Consider the following 21018-nt stretch of genomic DNA (forward strand, 5'->3'; position numbering starts at 1 on the left):
TGGACTTCACCCCTGCACCTTTTGCCTTTGCTGATTTTACTTTCACTGTCATAAATCCTAACTATGTGTATGGGACTTCCCTCGTGGTCCAGTGTTTAAGACTCCATGCTCCCAATGCAGGGGGCCCGGGTTCGATCCCTGGTCAGGGAACTAGAGCCCGCATGCCACAACTAAAGAGCCTGCATGCCGCAACTAAGACCTGGTGCAGCCAAATAAATAAATAAATAAATAAATAAATAAATATCTTAAAAAAATAATAATAACTCCGTATATAACAGGTCAGCAGGACTCACAGACTCTGGAAAGAACTAACAGCTTTTCTGAGTTCCGAGTCCTAGGGAATCTTCAAGCCTGAGGGTGGTCCTGGGGAACCTGAACATACTGTTGCTGTAGATTCTGAGGTTGATTTGTTGCCACCATCCCAGTGGGTGGACCTCATGAACACAGTGTGACTCCGCCCCCAGCAGTACACTTGCTTGGTGTTTGTGCGGAGGTTGCAGACCTGAGGAGCAGCAGCCGGACGGCACTGCTGTGATTTTCCCGCCTCCGAGGAACAGGGGTCCCGAGTACTTGCAGTGGGCGGCAGCTGAGGGAGCTTGCTTTCTTGCTGTGGTGCAGGGTTCTGCGGAGGGTCCCTGGTACCTGCCTCTTCCTGGAAGTCTTCCCTGCAGTGACTGAGGTGACAGGTCCATCCAGCAATGTCTTGATGACGTTCTGCTCTTTGAACTGCGTGAGTTCCTGTAGGACGGGGAAGGCCAGTTGCAAGTGTTCATCTCCTGCTGCACTGCATTGGTGTGTGTGCCACTGCCTCTGCAGATTTCCACAGGCAGGAGAGTGTGCAGAGTGAATGGGGCTGGAATAGACAAAATGGGAATCCACCCCAGGGAAGTGGTTGATGGCTCCAAGATGGTGGTATGAAGCCAATCACATGACTGTCGGGTGGCACAGAGGTTAGAGCTTCAGTCTTTGGATGACTGTGTCTGTTAGTTGAGAAGTGTGTGAACCACAATAAACCCCAAAGGAGGAAGACTTCAGCTAGCTGATGACAATTCTACTTTCAAGGTCTCTCTGTTATTGAAGGATGTTGTAATAAGCCAGAGTGTAATAATATGTACTGTGGACGTAGACTATGCCAGGCACTGTGCTATGTTATTTATATTCATTTCTAATTTAAAATTATTAGTAGAATCCCTCACTATTATTATACCATACCTTCCGGATCGGGAGACTGAAGGATACAGATGTCAAGTGAGTTATCCAATGCTTCACAGCTAGTAAATGAAATAAAGAGTTAAGATTAGGCGGTTTGGCTCCGGAATGCATACCCTTGACTTTTATACCATTCAGTAGTCATGAGCACATCCTCATTTAGGAAAAGGATCTGGATGGTTACATGTCTTGGGGAATTTTGTGGAGCAAGTCAGTGACAGAACTCAAACTAGAATTTAGGTCTCCTGACTCCAGATCCCATTCTTTTTTCAAGGTGATTTGTCTTTTCCCCGGTCCTCTGGAGCAGTACAACTTAGACTTGAATTTACATAGAGTTCCTCTAGGAATCTTGTTAAATTGCAGCTTCCGATTCAGTAGTTCTGTGGGGGGCCCTGAATGTCTGCATTTCTAACAAGCTCCCAGGTGGTGCTAATATGCTGGTCCTCAGAACACACTTTGAGTCCAAATAAAGTTTTACGGACCCTCTGGTTTAGCAGCTATGACTTCTGCTTGGAACACACACACACACACACACACACACACACGCGCACACACATGGAGACACAGATAGTGAGTCAGGGATGAGGAGTAGGATTGGGGTGCTCTCTGATCTCACTAGTGAGACCCCTCACTAATTCCCTTCTGGGGTTGAAGACTCTGAGGCCCGTGGAGGGAGAGGATGCTTCAGGGAGTTGTTAACAGGCTGCGACTGGGACCTATTCCACTTGACTTCCCAGCCAATGTGCCTCTCTCCTCCTTCCCTCCCTCTGTTGCACAGGAGCTTCTGGGGGAAGAGAATAGTAAAGGAATGGGCATTGTTCAATGATGGATTATTTAACACTTTATAAGAACCACCAGGGTGATCTCCATTCCAGGCCTCCTTGTCTGCATGTTGTACTGAACACAGGTCTCAGCTGCCCAAGAGGACCCAGCTGTACTGAGCCCAGGTCAAAAGGTCAATATATTACGTTGGCCAAAAAATTTGTTTGGGTTTTTCCATAAGATGTTACAGAAAAACCCGAACAAACTTTTGGGCCAACCCTAATAGCTCTCTTCATAGGTCTGCATACCCATGCAGGCACCACTCTGGGGAAAACGGACCCACAGAGGTCTCTCTGATGGTCAGACACTATTTGTAAGCACAGTTGCCTGTCTACAAACCCCAGGGGCTACCAGTAACTAGATACATGCTACAACTCTTGTATTAGTCTGGGTAAGCCAAACTACTGGAATAATTAGATGGAAAATATAATGGCTCAGACACAACCTTTCTTGCTCACATAAGAATCAACCGTGGGTAGTCCATATTGACCGGTAGTGTTCCTCCATATAGTTCGAGGCTGTTGGCATCTCTGCCCTCTTCAACATGGCTTCCAGGGCACTCTGGTTGTCATCATTCCTGGAAGTGAGGAAGAGAATGGAGGAGCACAAGTCAGGAGACACCACTAGCTTTCAGGATCACCATGGTACAGAAAGTCAGGAAGTTTTCTCTGAGACCCAGAGGTCAAAAAACTGCAGAAAACCATTGCTGACAGCACAGGTGTCCCATGGCCCCAGGGTGGTTGGGTGATTAGCATAGCAAGGAAATTAACACAACATTGTAAATCAACTATACTTAAATAAAATTAAAACAAAACAAAACTCACATCTGCTGAAAGATACTTGCCTACTCTTCCTGCTAGAGGAAAAGTATGGTTTCTAACTCCCTTCTCCCTTCCAAATTTCATGCAGAGAGGTCACATTGGCTAGCAAGTCTGAGAAATGTAATCTCAGTGCTTCCAGCCCAGGCAGTACAGGAGAGGGAATGGGAATGGGAATGTCACAGAGTGCCAACAGACAATACCTGGCACATCTTTGAAAATCCCATTAAAATTGAAAGATTTGTCTCCCTTTTCCTCCTTCCAGACTGAAGTTGATCCCTGCCGATGTCTCCATTGTCACTCTGCAAACTGAAGCATCAACTTCTGAGGTAAGCAACAGTGGTTTGTGTCATGGAATTGTCTTCTTCTCCTGGCCCTGGACCCTATGGATATCAAGTGAGCCCTAATTTGTGCTCCCCACTATCTTTGTACACAGTTGTACATGTATGTTCTTATAGGTGTGCAGGTACATACACACAGACCCACATCTCAGACAGCAGATCCTCAAGTGCAAAGTACTGGCCTCCAAAGCCCTGATCAGCTTCACAATGGAGGAGCCCAAAACATTCATAGGTGTTAGGGCCAAGGAGGCTTCAGAGAGTTGGGAGAAATTCCTAGTTTCTGCCCAAATGCTCCTGACCTCAGAGGCCAAGGCTGTAGTCATGGGGGCATTCGGATAAAGAGCATCCTCCTGGGTACTGAGCTTGGAGATGGAATCCAGGATTTATTTTATATGGCACCTCTGAGAGCATTCCTTTCAATGGGAAGAACTTTCTCCCCTTCCTGAGGGACCAGTCCACTCAGTAAAGACTCAGTGAACATGAGCAAATTGTAATGAATGAAGACTCACATTTCCCAAGTTGGGTTCCTGTTGGAGGAATTCTTAAGTCACCGATTCTGACCTAGAGGAATCTTTTGCCAGAGAAAATGAAGCTAGAGAACCTAGATCAAGACTGGCAAGTCCGTTGCCCTTATGCTGCCATTATATTCTACATACACGGCAGCTATCGTTTGTCAATAATGTGAATTGGGAGATTGGGATTGACATATATACACTAAAATGTATAAAATAGATAACTAATAAGAACCTGCTGTATAAAAAATAAAATAAAATTCAAAAAAAAATAATGGTACTCTTCCTGGTCAAGGTCAGACAGGCTTTTAGAATTCTTCTCAACAGTATGTTCTAGACTACCTCTACCAATCAGAGTTGGTAATTATGTTGAAACCTATTTGCTAGGCCTGCCCTAGGTCAGCATTTCACAAAATGTCTTCCATGAAACACTGGTTCTCTGGCTTATTAACAATCATGATGTGAGTAAAAGGTTCTATGATCATAAAAACTTGGGAAACATTGTTTAGATGTGTTTTTTTTTAATGGAGGGACAACCACTAGGATACTATGTAGGTAGGATACTATATAGATCTCCCAAAAGGTCTGTAAAATACAGCATTTTCCAGGGGCTTCCCCGGTGGCACAGTGGTTGAGAGTCCGCCTGCCAATGCAGGGGACACGGGTTCGTGCCCCAGTCTGGGAAGATCCCACATGCCGCGGAGCGGCTGGGCCCGTGAGCCATGGCCGCTGAGCCTGTGCGTCCGGAGCCTGTGCTCTGCAACGGGAGAGGCCACAGCAGTGAGAGGCCCGTGTACTGAAGAAAAAAAAAAAAGGTAAAAAAAAAATACAGCGTTTTCCAAATGTATTTCACCATAGAACTCTTTCCAAAGAACGTGTTGGGAGACAAAAAGGATTATACGTGGAATAATAACAGGCTTCCTCTGGGTGGCCTGACAGTGGGCTAGGTGGGACCAGTGGCTCCTCCTCCCCCAGATAGAGTGAGGGGCTGCTCATGATCTCAACTTCCCACCAGGTTGCTGGGCAGCTGTCATTTTCAGCATTCCCCTGAACATCTGATACCTGAGCTCAAATACTTTTACTCTGCTTACAATGGCACTTTCATGCTCGTGCTGTGAGAAGGAAGATTGTCAGGGGGTGGTCCTGGTCCAGCTGCACCCAACTCAAGCATGTCCCTCTACAGGATAACAAGAGAATGTGAGACCTGTGCTTTTTGCTGATCCATGTGTCTATGACCCAGCCTGCCTCAATGATGCTTGCTGGTCCCTTTGCCTGACAGTGGTACCTAATGTGGAGTGAACATGGCAGAAAAGTTGAACTGTTTCACTTGAGGGGTGGGAAGCATCCTCTCTGGGTTTGTGGACAAATCACCAGTAGTGCTCATGATTGAATGGCCTCATTTTCTGTGGGCCACAAATGCCCCTGAACTGGCAGGCCATGTGAACTTATGGCCTTATGATTATATGGCCACAATGTCTATAGGTCCCAGAAACACTGCTGAATGGGCAGTTCATTTGCTTCTTGCTGGCTAGTCACTGTGTAGTTAAAATGTCTAGGGGCCACAGTTGCACACCTGAATGGGTAGATAATTTGGCTGTGTCACTATGAAAAATTGAGGCTGAGAGACAAGGCTGCCCATTGTTAGATCTCTCGTCTACTCTACTTTTGAGCTTTTTGTTTTTTTCTTTTTTGCGGTACGTGGGCCTCTCACTGTTGTGGCCTGTCCTGTTGCGGAGCACAGGCTCCAGACACGCAGGCTCAGCGGCCATGGCTCACGGGCCCAGCTGCTCCACGGCATGTGGGATCTTCCCGGACCGGGGCATGAACCCGTGTCTCCTGCATCGGCAGGCGGACTCTCAACCACTGAGCCACCAGGGAAGCCCCCTAATTATTCTTTTAGTGGTTACCCTAGAGTTTATGACATACACCCTCAATTTATGTCTTCTGTAGATAAATACTTCTACTGCTTCTTCCACAATTCAATGATAGAAAATATTTTAGCTCAGTCCCCTCTTATCATTTATACTGTTGTTGTTGAATGCCAGAAATTGTATATGAAGTGTTTTAAAAAATTTCTCTGGATGATGTTTCATCCTCTAGAAATAATTTACTTTTCTTCTGGAGGCCAGATATAGTAGAAGCAGATAACCTTGGTCCATTAGGTATTAAGATGAGGGCTTCCCTGGTGGCGCAGTGGTTAAGAATCTGCCTGCCAATGCAGGGGACATGGGTTCGAGCCCTGGTCTGGGAAGATCCCACATGCTGCAGAGTGACTAAGCCCGTGCGCCACAACTACTGAGCCTGCACTCTAGAGCCCGTGAGCCACAACTACTGAGCCCACATGCCACAACTACTGAAGCCCGTGCTCCTAGAGCCCATGCTCCAGCAATAAGTGAAGCCACCGCAATGAGGAGTCCGCGCACCACAACGAAGAGTAGCCCCCGCTCGCCGCAACTAGAGAAAGCCCGTGAGAAGCAATGAAGACCCAATGCAGCCAAAAATAAATTAAATAAATTAATTAATAATTAATTAATTTTAAAAAAGGATTAAGATGATCTGAGAATCTGTTTCATCTTCATGAGGGCTGATGTTTAACTGGTTTGCCTCTCCTAGGACAAAGCTATTCAGGATTTTTACCTGAAAGCCTGGCAGACCCTGATCTCTAGTTTTCTAGTTTTTTCTCTATTACTATGAGACTTCCAAAAGCTCTGCTTAAGTTTTTAGCTTTTTAGTTGCTGCTTTCTGCTTGACTTCATGACATCTTGTCTTGTGTAGTTTAGAAATTGAACTATGCTCACAATTTGGAGCTTAGTTTTCTGTGGTTCCTTTTGTTGTTTTTGTTGGATCTTGACCTTCAAGTCTTGGCTGCCTTAATAACAAACAGTAAATCCAATTTTTGTGCCCTACTTCATGAGACTTCTCAAAGCTATGAAACGCTATATTCTGCTCTTCACCTTGGCTCCACACAGCTTAGGAATTGACAAATGCCTCAAGGGAAAAAGAAGCAGCTCACCTCAGTGTGTTTCCCTTTACTTAATTATCTAGACCTCTCTAATGCTGGTTTCCTTGCTTTATGTCTGATGCCTTTAAAAAGCTGTGATCTTTTGGGGTTTTGTCTAGTTCTCACAGTTTCTATCAGCCAAAGAATTGGTATGAGAGAAGATAACCTGTCATATTTGGAAGAAAAAAATCCTTGCTATAGGGCTTCCCTGGTGGCGCAGTGGTTGAGAGTCTGCCTGCTGATGTAGGGGATGCGGGTTCGTGCCCTGGTCCGGGAGGATCCCGCGTGCCACGGAGCGGCTGGGCCCGTGGGCCATGGCTGCTGGGCCTGCGTGTCCGGAGCCTGTGCTCCGCGGCAGGAGAGGCCACAGTGGTGAGAGGCCCGCGTACCACACACACACACAGAAAATCCTTGCTATAGAATTTCTATAGATATCAGTTACCAGTTGAAGAAAGATTCCTTCTATCCCTGGGTTGCAAAGAGGTTTTAATATGAATGGTTGTTACATTTATTAAATGCCTTCTCTGTATCTATTGAGATGTGATTTTTCTTCTTTATTCTATCATTATAACATTGCATTCATTGATTTATGAATATTGCATTCCCAGAATAAACCCAGTTTACTAATAACCTATTATCTTTTAATATATTTATGGAGTTAATGTACTAATGTTTCATTTAGAATGTCATGAAAAAGATTGAACTGAATTTTCCTTTCTTGTAATGTTCTTGTCAGCTTTTGGATCAAAGTAATGCTGACCTCATAAAACGAGATGGAAAAGGTGCCCTTCATTCTTCTCTTTGAAAGAGTTCCTTTTCTTTGGAAGAGTTTGTGTAATATTGGTGTTAGTTCTTCCTTAGCTCCCTGATAAAATTTGTCAAGTAAGCCATGTGAACCTTGAGTTTTCTGTATGGAAAAGTTTTAAATTATGGATTAAATGTTTATAAATAGATGCAGGAAAATTTAGATTCTCTACTCATGTGTCAGTTTGTTACAGTGTTTCCTTAGAATTTAGCTCATTGCATCTCAGTTTCATATTTTTAGTAAAAGCTTTTCACAATCTTTTCTAATGACCTTTTTAGTGTCTGTAAGATCTGTGGTGATGTTCCCTTTTTCATTCCTGATATTAATTTATTTGTGACTTCCCACCTTAATCCAGTCAGGTATTGAGCTAATTTAAGTCCGAGCTTCATTCCTAGGAATGATCTATTTCAGTTCACACTTATTCCAGTTAAAATCTTGGAGTGTTTATAAAGACCTCTCTGCATTGGCATGCCCTGAACTTTCAACGACCACATAAGAGTGCTGAAATCTCTGAGTCGCAGCTCTCACTTGTAGAATGCGCAGAATGGTGATCACTTTGAGAGGAAAGCCAGCCGCTGTTGGCTTCCTTCTACTTCTGGGTCTTAGCTGTACAAAGTCTTACTGCCTGTGATTCTATGATGCCTTCCAACAGTTTTTTTTATATTTTCCCCAGGTTTTCTAGTTGTTTTCCCTGGGATAGTTGGTCCAAAACAAGTAATTCATCTTTTGCTAGAATTTTTTCTTATATGATGTTAATATTATACCTCAGTTATATTGAGAAAACTAAATAAAAATTCTTCTCCAGTGAACAAGGATCACATTTTTTATAGTGTATCTTGTCTTCAGATACACATACTAAATATAAGTACTTTGAGGTCTTTTTGTTCAAAGGAATCCTTTTTTACATGAATCAAGCTTTGCCACACTTTGTCAAAGTTTTACCTAACGTAATTATCTAGTGGGAAGAATGTTGGCTTTAGTGAAGATACCACAAGAGGTACTTTCAACATCCATTCTTGACTCCTTCTAACTTTCCCTCCTTTTAACAGTTATTGGAAGTTAAGAAATAAAACCCCTCAGTTTTCTCACCTACCTTATATCGAGTTGGACTCGTGACAGTTCTATCCAATAATGATGAAGTGGAATTATATGGAGAGGGCATCTTTCTCAAATTAAAAAAAAACAAAGCCTGGAAAGGAGAAAACTTTTTTACCATTAACCTCTTTATCTTTGCTTATTTTTGCCTAGAATATAGATAATATCTGGTAGGAGCCCAGTCATCTTGTAAGAACAAGGAAAGAAACATGAGAACAAACTAAGAAGTGGTTAAATAGTAACAATCTGGGTCCCTGACGGGATTATTGAGCCATTGCATCAGTCCCAGACTGGCTATCATCAGACTCCTTATTAGAGGAGCTAACCAAACATCTTGTTTTCCCAGGCCATTGTGAGTCAGCTTCCCGTTATTTGCAGCTGAAAATATTTCTAACTAATAGAGACTGAGATTCAGGAAAACTTGGTTCTAATTCTAATGTGACCACAGTGAAATGTCTATGCAAAAATAAATTGTATTTCTGTATACCAGCAAAAAGACATTTAGAAAATGAAATTAAAAGAAAACATTTTATCCCTAGTGCCCAGATCTTGATCTTTAACCACCATTCCCACTAAAAGGGAATCAGAGATTTTTAGAGAAATATCTGATTCTGGGTCTGGACCTAGAAGAATACATGATGAGCATAGGTTATCTTCTTGTGCTAGAAAAGACACACTTAAAGATTAATGTCTAAAGGACATAGGAGGCATCATGAAGGGCCTTCACTGGCCACATTTGATCATTTGAGCCCCAAGACAAAAATGGCTGCAATTTGTTGTAATACATTAAATAAATACAAAACCATGAGTTCATAGTGATGATTGTTTTAGTGACTCCAAAAACAATCAAATGAAAAAAAAGATGAAAGAAAAAGAGAAGAAAGCTCTTTGTCATTGTTTTAGAATGAGTTCTGGGTTAACAAAAATGGAAAGTTGCATACAGAAGGTTTATTGGGGAGAAACATCTGTAAGAGGTTGAGGAAGATAGGATTGGACAGAGGGAGAATTTACCCTCAATGCAGTTGCAACTGAGGCCTCAGACAGTCTTACAGGGAGCTCTGGAGCTGGGATGGCCCTTCAGAGTTGTCCCAAATGGAAGGCTGGACCTTTGTGTTCCTGCACAAGACACTCATTTAATACTGCCTGCTCCCTGAGCAGAGGTGGGGAGGTGAGGGCATAACTTTGAGTGAGGCAGTTCCCTGTAGCTGAGGGCAGTTCCCAATGAGAGAGATAGCTATGAGGTCAGTAGCTGATTTTCCCAGAAACTGGGGGATAATGTATTGGCCCCAAAAAAGAGATCTGAGCAGAGCAACACAGTATTCACTACAGCAATTATTTATAGAAGAATGCCACCCAATAAACACAGAAAGAATTAGATAATTGATTCAGGCAAGGAACCTCAAGAGATGTTACCTTAGTCAGCTTAAGCCGTTAAGAGAAAATGCCATAAACTGAGTGGCTTATCAACAACAGAACTTTATTTTTCACAGTTCTGGAGCCTGGAAATGGGAGCTCATGGTGCCAGTATGGTTGGGTTCTTGGTGAGGGCCCACTGCTGGGTTGTAGCTAGCTGAACTTCTTGTTGTATCCTCACATGGTGGAAAAGGAGCAAGCTAGCCCTCTGGTCTCTGCTTAATAGGGCAGCAATCCCATTCATGAGGCTCCACCCTCATGACCTAATCAACTTCCAGAGGCCCCACCTCCTAACACTATCACATTGAGGGTTAGGATTTCAACATATGAATTTGGGGGGGACACATTCAGTCCATAGCAGATGTTAAATGCATTTGATAAAAGGTTGTTTGAACAAGATGCTCACGTAGAACCAAAATGTTATTCTACAAATGATTTGCTAATTGCATCCTTAATAGGGGGTTGCACAGTAGCACCTATGAAGTATTCTTGGCAGTTATTGAGTATTTGTGTTAAAAATGCTTAACCTGGGCTTCCCTGGTGGCGCAGTGGTTAAGAATCCACCTGCCAATGCAAGGGACATGGGTTCGAGCCCTGGGCTGGGAAGATCCCACATGCTGCGGAGCCACTAAGCCCATGTGCCACAACTGAGGCTGCACTCTAGAGCCCGTGAGCTACAACTACTGAGCCCACATGCCACAACTACTGAAGCCTGCTCACCTAGAACCCATGCTCCGCAACAAGAGAAGCCACCGCAACGAGAAGTCCGCACATCGCAACGAAGAGTAGCCCCCGCTTGCCGCAACTAGAGAAAGCCCATGCACAGCAACAAAGACCCAATGCAGCCAAAAATAAAATAAATAAATTTTAAAAAATGCTTAACCTAAAACTGATCAAACTTCTATACCTAATTGAGATTAGATCATGAGGAAAAAATCAGATGACACGGAACATGGGAGATTCTACAAGTCAGTTAGCCCTGTTTCTTCAAAAAGTCACTATTAGGCTAACAGGTCATGGCAAGGTGATGATGATGGTGTAGATTTGATTTCTCTAAATACTGTCTTAAAAATAGAACCATTATGATAACAAAAGAAAAACTTCACAGACTACATTTTGAACAAAACAAGGTGACAAGCATCCCCAGGAACCCTATAATGCAAATGAGTGAAACCAAGACATTAATAACAGCAAGATCTTTGCACAGGTTTAGCAGTACGGAAGAGTACCAGAGGGAATATAGGGTCATTCTGATGGTCCATGAGCCCAAGAGCACTGAATTCCTCAGTGTTTACTCCTCAGCTCAGTTACTTACTGCCTCAGTTTCTACCACAGGGGTTACCCCTACCCCTAGTGTCCTCACCTGACAGACTGTCCACTTGGGTCAAGACCCTTTAAGATTCTTCCAGCTGGATGCCTTCTGTGGCATCCACTTGGCCCCTAGGAAAACCCAAACACTCTCACTCCACCAAACTCTGGACATGCAAACTGTCTTCACTGCTGCCCTTTCTTCATCTTGCCATTTCAGGCTGCTATACCAGCCTCTGCTCTACAAGTTCATCTAGGTGGGAGTAGTCATCAGTCATTATTTTCACCAACACTCCAAAGTCCTGAGGACAAGCTTTACAAACAACTCTCTCAAGTTGCACCCAAGAGACAGGATTGGTCTGTGAATTTCTGCAGCTCAGCAGCTGGGGAAGAAACAAATGTCAGCCTCCCCATCTGAAAGGCAACCTCCATTATTCTGAGTTATCTTGGGGCTCCCCTTCTTAACGTGAGGTGGTGGTGGTGAGATCCAAAAGAAAGCAGCAAAGTACTCTCTAAAGCAAGATTTCCTTTCAAAAAATACTTTTAAAAAAGAAATATCCAACCTACTCTCACAAAGGTAGAAGGAAAATGATGGACTGATACCCCAAGAACCTGGCCACCTTACAGTTAAATTTTCCAGAGTCTGTCTAGACAGCACATAAGAGTATGAATCTTCCAGAAATTAATAGATATAAATAAAATATTTGTACTCTTCCCATTTTATCTTTGTACATGCCTCTAGGATGGGATACCTAGTATTTTGTAAAGCCAAAATAACCTAATTTTTAACTTCTTAAAAAATTTAAATTAATATTTTTTAACATCTTTATTGGAGCATAATTGCTTTACAATGGTGTATTAGTTTCTGCTTTATAACAAAGTGAATCAGCTATACATATACATATATCCCCATATCTCCTCCCTCTTGCATCTCCCTCCCACCCTCCCTATCCCACCCCTCTAGGTGGTCACAAAGCACCGAGCTGATCTCCCTATGCTATGCGGCTGCTTCCCACTAGCTATCTATTTTACATTTGGTAGTGTATATAAGTCCATGCCACTCTCTCACTTTGTCCCAGCTTACCGATGCCCCTCCGCATGTCCTCAAGTCCATTCTCTACATCTGTGACTTTATTCCTGTCCTGCCCCTAGGTTCTTCATAACCATTTTTTTCCTCCGATTCCATATATATGTGTTGGCATACAGTATTTGTTTTTCTCTTTCTGACTTACTTCACTCTGTATGACAGACTCTAGGTCCATCCACCTCACTACAAATAACTCAATTACGTTTCTTTTAATGGCTGAGTAATATTCCACGGCATATATGTGCTACATCTTTATCCATTCATCTGTCGATGGACACTTAGGTTGCTTCCATGTCCTGGCTATTGTAAATAGAGCTGCAGTGAACATTGTGGTATGTGACACTTTTTGAATTATGGCTTTCTCAGGGTATATGCCCAGTAGTGGGATTGCTGGGTCATATGGTAGTTCTATTTGTAGTTTTTTAAGGAACCTCCATACTGTTCTCCATAGTGGCTGTATCAATTTACATTCTCACCAACAGTGCAAGAGGGTTCCCTTTTCTGCACACCCTCTCTAGCATTTATTGTTTGTAGATGTTTGGTGATGGCCATTCTGACTGGTGTGAGGTGATATCTCACGGTAGTTTGGATTTGCATTTCTCTAATGATTAGTGATGTTGAGCATCCTTTCATGTGTTCATTGGCAATCTGTATGTCTTCTTTGGAGAAATGTCTATTTAGGTCTTCTGCCCATTTTTGGATTGGGTTGTTTGTTTTTTTGATATTGAGCTGCATGAGCTGCTTGTAAATTTTGGAGATTAATTCTTTGTCAGTTGCTTCATTTGCAAATATTTTCTCCCATTCTGAGGGTTATCTTTTCATCTTGTTTATGGTTTCCTTTGCTGTGCAAAAGCTTTTAAGTTTCATTACGTCACATTTGTTTATTTCCATTTCTCTAGGAGGTGGGTCAAAAAGGATCTTTCTGTGATATATGTCATAGAGTGTTCTGCCTACGTTTACCTCTAAGAGTTTTAGAGTGTCTGGCCTTACATGTATGGCTTTAAGCCATTTGAGTTTATTTTTGTGTATGGTGTTAGGAAGTGTTCTAATTTCATACTGTTACACGTAGCTGTCCAGTTTTCCCAGCAGCACTTATTGAAGAGGCTGTCTTTTCTCCATTGTATATTCTTGCCTCCTTTATCAAAACAAAGGTGACCATATGTGCGTGGGTTTTTCTCTGGGCTTTCTATCCTGTTCCATTGATCTATATTTCTGTTCTTGTGCCAGTATCATACTGTCTTGATTACTGTAGCTTTGTAGTATAGTCTGAAGTCAGGGAGCCTGATTCCTCCAGCTCCGTTTTTCTTTCTCAAGATGGCTTTGGCTATTGTGGGATTCTGTGTTTCCATACAAATTGTGAAATTTTTTGTTCTAGTTCTGTGAAAAATGCCATTGGTAGTTTGATAGGGATTGCACTGAATCTGTAGTTTGCTTTGGGTAGTATAGTCATTTTTAAAATGTTTATTCTTCCAATCCAAGAGCATGATTTATCTCTCCATCTGTTTGTATCATCTTTAATTTCTTTCATCAGTGTCTTATAGTTTTCTGCATGCAGGTCGTCTGTCTCCTTAGGTAGGTTTATCTCTAGGTATTTTATTCTTTTTGTTGAAGTGGTAAATGGGAGTGTTTCCTTAATTTCTCTTTCAGATTTTTCATCATTAGTGTATAGGAATGCAAGAGATTTCTTTGCATTAATTTTGTATCCTGCTACTTTACCAAATTCATTGATTAGCTCTTGTAGTTTTCTGGTAGCGTCTGTAGGATTCTGTATGTATAGTATCGTGTCATCTGCAAAGAGTGACAGCTTTACTTCTTTTCTGATTTGGATTCCTTTTATTTCTTTTTTTCTCTGATTGCTGTGTCTAAAACTTCCAAAATTATGTTGAATAATAGTGGTGAGAGTGGGCAACCTTGTCTTGTTGCTGGTCTTAGAGGAAATGTTTTCAGTTTTTCACCATTGAGAACAATGTTGGCTGTGGCTTTGTCATATATGGCCTTTATTATGTTGAGATAAGTTCCCTCTATGCCTACTTTCTGGAGGGTTTTCATCATAAATGGGTGCTGAATTTTGTCGAAAGCTTTTCCTGCATCTGTTGAGATGATCATATGGTTTTTCTCCTTCACTTTGTTAATATGGTGTATCACATTGATTGACTTGCGTATATTGAAGAATCCTTGCATTCCTGGGATAAACCCCACTTGATCATGGTGTATGATCCTTTTAATGTGCTGTTGGATTCTGTTTGCTAGTATTTTGTTGAGGATTTTTGCATCTATGTTCATCAGTGATATTGGCCTGTAGTTTTCTTTCTTTGTGACATCCTTGTCTGGTTTTGGTATCAAGGTGATGGTGGCCTCGTAGAATGAGTTTGGGAGTGTTCCTCCCTCTGCTATATTTTGGAAGAGTTTGAGAAGGATAGGTGTTAGCTCTTCTCTAAATGCTTGATAGAATTTGCCTGAGAAGCCATCTGGTCCTGGGCTTTTGTTTGTTGGAAGATTTTTAATCACAGTCTCGATTTCAGTGCTTGTGATTGGTCCATTTATATTTTCTCTTTCTTCCTGGTTCAGTCTCAGAAGGTTGTGCTTTTCTAAGAAATTGTCCATTTCTTCCATGTTCACCATTTTATTGGCATATTGTTGCTTGTAGTAATCTCTCATGATCCTTTGTATTTCTGCAGTGTCAGTTGTTACTTCTTTTTCATTTCTAATTCTATTGATTTGAGTCTTCTCCCTTTTTTCTTAATGAGTCTGGCTAATGGTTTCTCAATTTTGTTTATCTTCTCAAAGAACCAGCTTTTAGTTTTATTGTTCGTTGCTATTGTTTTCTTCATTTCTGTTTCATTTATTTCTGATCTGATCTTTATGATTTCTTTCCTTTTGCTAACTTTGGGGTTTTGTTTTTTGTTTTTCTTTCTCTAATTGCTTTAGGCGTAAGGTTAGGTTGTTTATTTGAGATGTTTCTTGTTTCTTGAGGTAGGATTGTATTGCTATAAACTTCCCTCTTAGAACTGCTTTTGCTGCATCCCATAGGTTTTGGGTCATCGTGTTTTCATTGTTATTTGTTTCTAGGTATTTTTTTATTTCCTCTTTGATTTCTTCAGTGATCTCATGGTTATTAAGTAGTGTATTGTTTAGCCTCCAAGTTTTGTATTTTTTTCAAATTTTTTCCAGTAATTGATATCTAGTCTCATAGCATTGTTGTTGCAAAAAGATGCTTGATACAATTTCAGTTTTCTTAAATTACCAGGGCTTGATTTGTGACCGAAGGTATGATCCTTCCTGGCGAATGTTCCATGAGCAATTGACACGAAAGTGTATTCTGTTGTTTTTGGATGGAATGTCCTATAAATATCAGTTAAGTCCATCTTGTTTAATGTATCATTTAAAGCTTGTGTTTCCTTATTTATTTTCATTTTGGATAATCTGTCCATTGGTGAAATTGGAGTGTTAAAGTCCCCTACTATGATTTTGTTACTGTTGATTTCCCCTTTAATGGCTGTTAGCATTTGCCTTATGTGTTGAGGTGCTCCTATATTGGGTGCATAAATATTTACAATTGTTATATCTTCTTCTTGGATCGATCCCTTGATCATTATGTAGTGTCCTTCTTTGTCTCTTGTAATAGTCTTTGTTTTAAAGTCTATTTTGTCTGATATGAGAATTGCTACTCCAGCTTTCTTTTGGTTTCCATTTGCATGGAATATCTTTTTGTATCCCTTCACTTTCAGTCTGTATGTGTCCCTAGGTCTGAAGTGGGTCTCTTGTAGACAGCATATATACGGGTCTTGTTTTTGTATCCATTCAGCCAGTCTATGTCTTTTGGTTGGAGCATTTAATCCATTTACATTTAAGGTAATTATCAATATGTATGTTCCTTTTACCATTTTCTTAATTGTTTTGGGTTTGTTATTGTATTTTCCTTCTCTTGTGTTTCTTGCCTAGAGAAGTTCCTTTAGCATTTGTTGTAAAACTGGTTTGGTGGTGCTGAATTCTCTGAACTTTTGCTTGTCTGTAAAGGTTTTAATTTCTCCATCAAATCTGAATGAGATCCTTGCTGGGTAGAGTAATCTTGTGTGTAGGTTTTTCCCTTTCATCCCTCTAAATGTGTCCTGACATGCCGTTCTGGCTTGCAGAGTTTCTACTGAAAGATCAGCTGTTAACCTTATGGGGATTCCCTTTTATGTTATTTGTTGTTTTTCCCTTGCTGCTTTTAATATTTTTTCTTTGTATTTAATTTTTCATAGTTTGATTATTATGTGTCTTGGCGTGTTTCTCCTTAGATTTATCCTTTATGGGACTCTCTGTGCTTCCTGGACTTAATTAACTATTTCCTTTTTCGTATTAGGGAAGTTTTCAATTATAATGTCTTCAAATATTTTCTCAGTCCCTTTCTTTTTCTCTTCTTCTTCTGGGACCCCTATGATTCGAATGTTGGTGCATTTAGTTTTGTCCCAGAGGTCTCTGAGACTGTCCTCAATTCCTTTCATTCTTTTTTCTTTATTCTGCTCTGCAGTAGTTATTTCCACTATTTTATCTTCCAGGTCAGTTATCCGTTCTTCTGCCTCAGTTATTCTGCTATCGATTCCTTCTAGAGAATTTTTAATGTCATTTATTGTTTTGTTCATCATTGTTTGTTTGCTTGCTCTTTAGCTCTTCTAGGTCCTTGTTAAACATTTCTTGTATTTTCTCCATTCTATTTCCAAGATTTTGGATCACCTTTACTATCATTACTCTGAAATATTTTTCAGGTAGACTGCCTATTTCCTCTTCATTTGTTTGGTCTGGTGGGTTTTTACCTTGCTCCTTCATCTGCTGCATATTTCTCTGTTTTCTCATTTTGCTTAACTTACTGTGTTTGGGGTCTCCTTTTCCCAGGCTTCAGATTCGTAGTTCCCGTTGTTTTTGTTGTCTGCCCTCAGTGGCTAAGGTTGGTTCAGTGGGTTGTGTAGGCTTCCTGGTAGAGGGAACTAGTGCCTGTGTTCTCGTGAATGAGGCTGGATCTTGTATTTCTTGTGGGCAGGACCATGTCCGGTCATGTGTTTTGGGGTGTCTGTCACCTTATTTTGATTCTAGGCAGCCTCTCTGCTAATGGGTGGGGTTGTGTTCCTGTCTTGCTACTTTTTTGGCATAGGGTGTCCAGCACTGTAGCTTGCTGGTCGTTGAGTGGAGCTGTGTCTTAGCATTGAGATGGAGATCTCTGGGAGAGCTTTTGCTGTTTGATATTACGTGGAGCCGGGAGGTCTCTGGTGGAACAATGTCCTGAACTCGTCTATCCCACCTCAGAGGCACAGGCCTGACACCCGGTCAGAGCACCAAGACTTTGTCAGCCACATGGCTCAGAAGAAAAAGGAGAATAAAAGAAAGGAAGAAAGAAAAAAATAAAATAAAACAAAGTTATTAAATTTAAAAATAAAAAATGATTTTTAAAAATGAAAAAAATTAAAAAGTAATAAAGAAAACGAGAAAGAAAGAAGAGAGCATTCAAACCAAAAAACAAATCCACCAATGAAAAGCACTAAAAACTATACTAAAAAACAAAAACAACAACAACAAAAATATAATGGGCAGGCAGAACCCTAGGACAAATGGTAAAAGCAAAGATATACGGACAAAATCACACAAAGAAGCATACCCATACACACTCACAAAAAGAGAAAAAGGAAAAAAATATATATATCATTGCTCCCAAGATCCACCGCCTCAATTTTGGGATGATTCATTATCTATTCAGATATTCCAGAGATGCAGGGTACATCAAGTTGATTGTGGAGATTTAATTCACTCCTCCTGAGGCTGCTGGGAGAGATTTCCCTTTGTCTTCTTTGTTTGCACAGTTCCTGGGGTTCAGCTTTGGATTTGGCCCCGCCTCTGTGTGTAGGTTGCCTGGGGGCATCTGTTCTTCACTCAGACAGAGCAGGGTTAAAGTAGCAGCTGATTAGGGGGCTCTGGCTCACTCCGGCCGGGGGAAGGGAGGGCCATGGAATGTGTGGCAAGCCTGAGGCAGCAGAGGTCATCATGACATTGCAACAGGCGCGCTGTGTGTTCTCCTGGGGAAGTTGTCCCTGGATCACGGGACCCTGGCCGTGGTGGGCTGCACAGGCTCCTGGGAGGGAAGGTGTGGATAGTGACCTGTGCTTGCACACAGGCTTCTTGATGGCTGCAGCAGCAGTCTTAGCATTTCATGCCCATCTCTGGTGTCTGCGCTGATAGCCACAGCTCACGCCCACCTCTGGAGATTGTTTACGTGGTGCTCTGAATTCCCCTCTCCTCGCACACCCTGAAACAATGGTCTCTTGCCTCTTAGGCAGTTTCAGACTTTTTCCCGGACTCCCTCCCGGCTGGCTGTGGCACACTAGCCCATTCAGGCTGTGTTCATGCAGCCAACCCCAGTCCTCTCCCTGGGATCTGACCACTGAAGAAGCCGGAGCCTCAGCTCCCAGTCCCCACCCGTCCCAGACAGTGGGTGAGCAGACAAACCTCTCAGGCTGGTGAGTGCTGGTCAGCACCCATCCTCTGTGTGGGAATCTCTCCGCTTTGCTCTCTGCACCACTGTTGCTGTGCTCTCCTCCATGGCTCCGAAGCTTCCCCTCCGCCACACCCCATCTCCGCCAGTGAAGGGGCTTCCTAGTGTGTGGAAACTTTTCCTCCTTCACAGCTCCCTCCCTGTGGTGCAGATTCCATCTCTATTCTTTTGTCTCTCTTTTTTCTTTTTTCTTTTGCCCTACCGAGGTACGTGGGGAGTTTCTTGCCTTTTGGGAAGTCTGAGGTCTTCTGCCAGCATTCAGTTGGTGTTCTGTAGGAGTTGCTCCACATGTAGATGTATTTCTGATGTATTTGTGGGGAGGAAGGTGATTTCCAAGTCTTACTCCTCTGCCATTTTGAAGGTCTCTCCAATAACCTTATTTTTTATAGACAGATGTGTTTTTCTAGAAATAATACATATAGTCCTTCAGGCTGACAGGAAATGACACTAGGTGGTAACTCTAATTCACCTAAAGAAATAAAAAGTTCCAGAAAAAGATAAATATGTAGGTAAATATAAAATGCTATATATATTTAAAACATTTTCTTAACAAATTTAAAAGAGATAAGGTTTCATAAAATAATAATTACAAGCCTCTTTTGTTCAGCTTGTAACATATAAAGATATAACATATGACAATAATAGCACAAAGAAGGGGGAGGAAGAAATGGAGCTAGGTTAGTGCAATTTTTCTATATTTTGCCAAAGGTAAGTTAGTATTAATATGAAGTAGAGTGACAAGTTAAAATATATATAGTAATCCCTAGAGCAACAACTAAGACCATAACTTAAAAAAATTGTGAAACAATTCAGCAAATGAATTTACATGGTATAATATAGAAAAATGTATAACAGCAAAGAGGAAAGTAAAGGAGGAACAGTGAAACAAAAAAGACGTGGGACATATAAAAAATAACCAAATGGGAGATGTAAGTTCACCATATAAATAATTACATTAAATGTGATTAGATTAAGCATTCCAGTCAAAAACCAGACATTGTTAGGACAGAAAACAAGATCCAACTTTATGCTGTCTGTAAGAGACACACTTTCTTTTGGAGGACACAGGTACATTAAAAGTAAAAGGATGGGGCTTCCCTGGTGGCGCAGTGGTTGAGAGTCTGCCTGCTGATGCAGGGGACACGGGTTCATGCCCCGCTCCAGGAGGATCCCGCATGCCACGGAGTGGCTGGGCCCGTGAGCTATGGCCACTGAGCCTGTGCATCCAGAGCCTGTGCTCCGCAACGGGAGAAGCCACAACAGTGAGAGGCCCACGTACCGCAAAAAAAAAAAAAAAAAAAGTAAAAGGATGAAAAAAGATATACAATGCAAACAGCAACTAAGAAAGTGTTGAAGTGGTCATGCTAGTATCTGACAAAATAGACTTTAAGACAAAAAAGTATTATCAGAGTTAAAGGAGGATATTTCATGATGATAAAAGTATAAATTTGCCAGGAATCTATAACAATTATGAACCTATATGCACATGACAATAGAGCCCCAAAATGCACTAAGCATAAGCTGATAGAACTGAAAGGAGAAATAGACACTTCACAATCATAGCTGGAGATGTCAACACCCTACTCTAAATAATAAATAAAAATCTAGATAGAAAATCAGCAGGGATAGAAATGACTTGAACAATATTATTAACAAACTTGAACTGACTGACATCTATAAAACATTCCATCCAACCAAAGCAGAATACATGTTATTTTCAAGTGCAAATGGAACATTCTCTAGGATTAGACCATAGTAGTCCATAAAAAGTCTCAGTAAATTTAAAAGATTTGAAATCATGCAAAGCATATTCCCTGGCCACAATAGAAATGAATTAGAAACCACAAATAATGAAATTTGGGAAATTTCCAAATATTTGGAAACTAAGTAACAAACTTCTAAATAACTCTTGAGTGAAAGAGAAAAATCAGAAAAGGAATTTAAAAATATGTTGAAGTGAAAGAAAATGAAAATATAACATATCAAATTTTATGGGGTGCAGCTAAGGCAGTGCTTAGAGGGATATTTTATAGCTTTAAACACCTATATTAGAAAAGGTAGAGAAGATACCAAATCAATAACCT

Source organism: Mesoplodon densirostris, chromosome X (assembly GCF_025265405.1).
Source record: "Mesoplodon densirostris isolate mMesDen1 chromosome X, mMesDen1 primary haplotype, whole genome shotgun sequence".
NCBI lineage: Eukaryota > Metazoa > Chordata > Mammalia > Artiodactyla > Ziphiidae > Mesoplodon > Mesoplodon densirostris.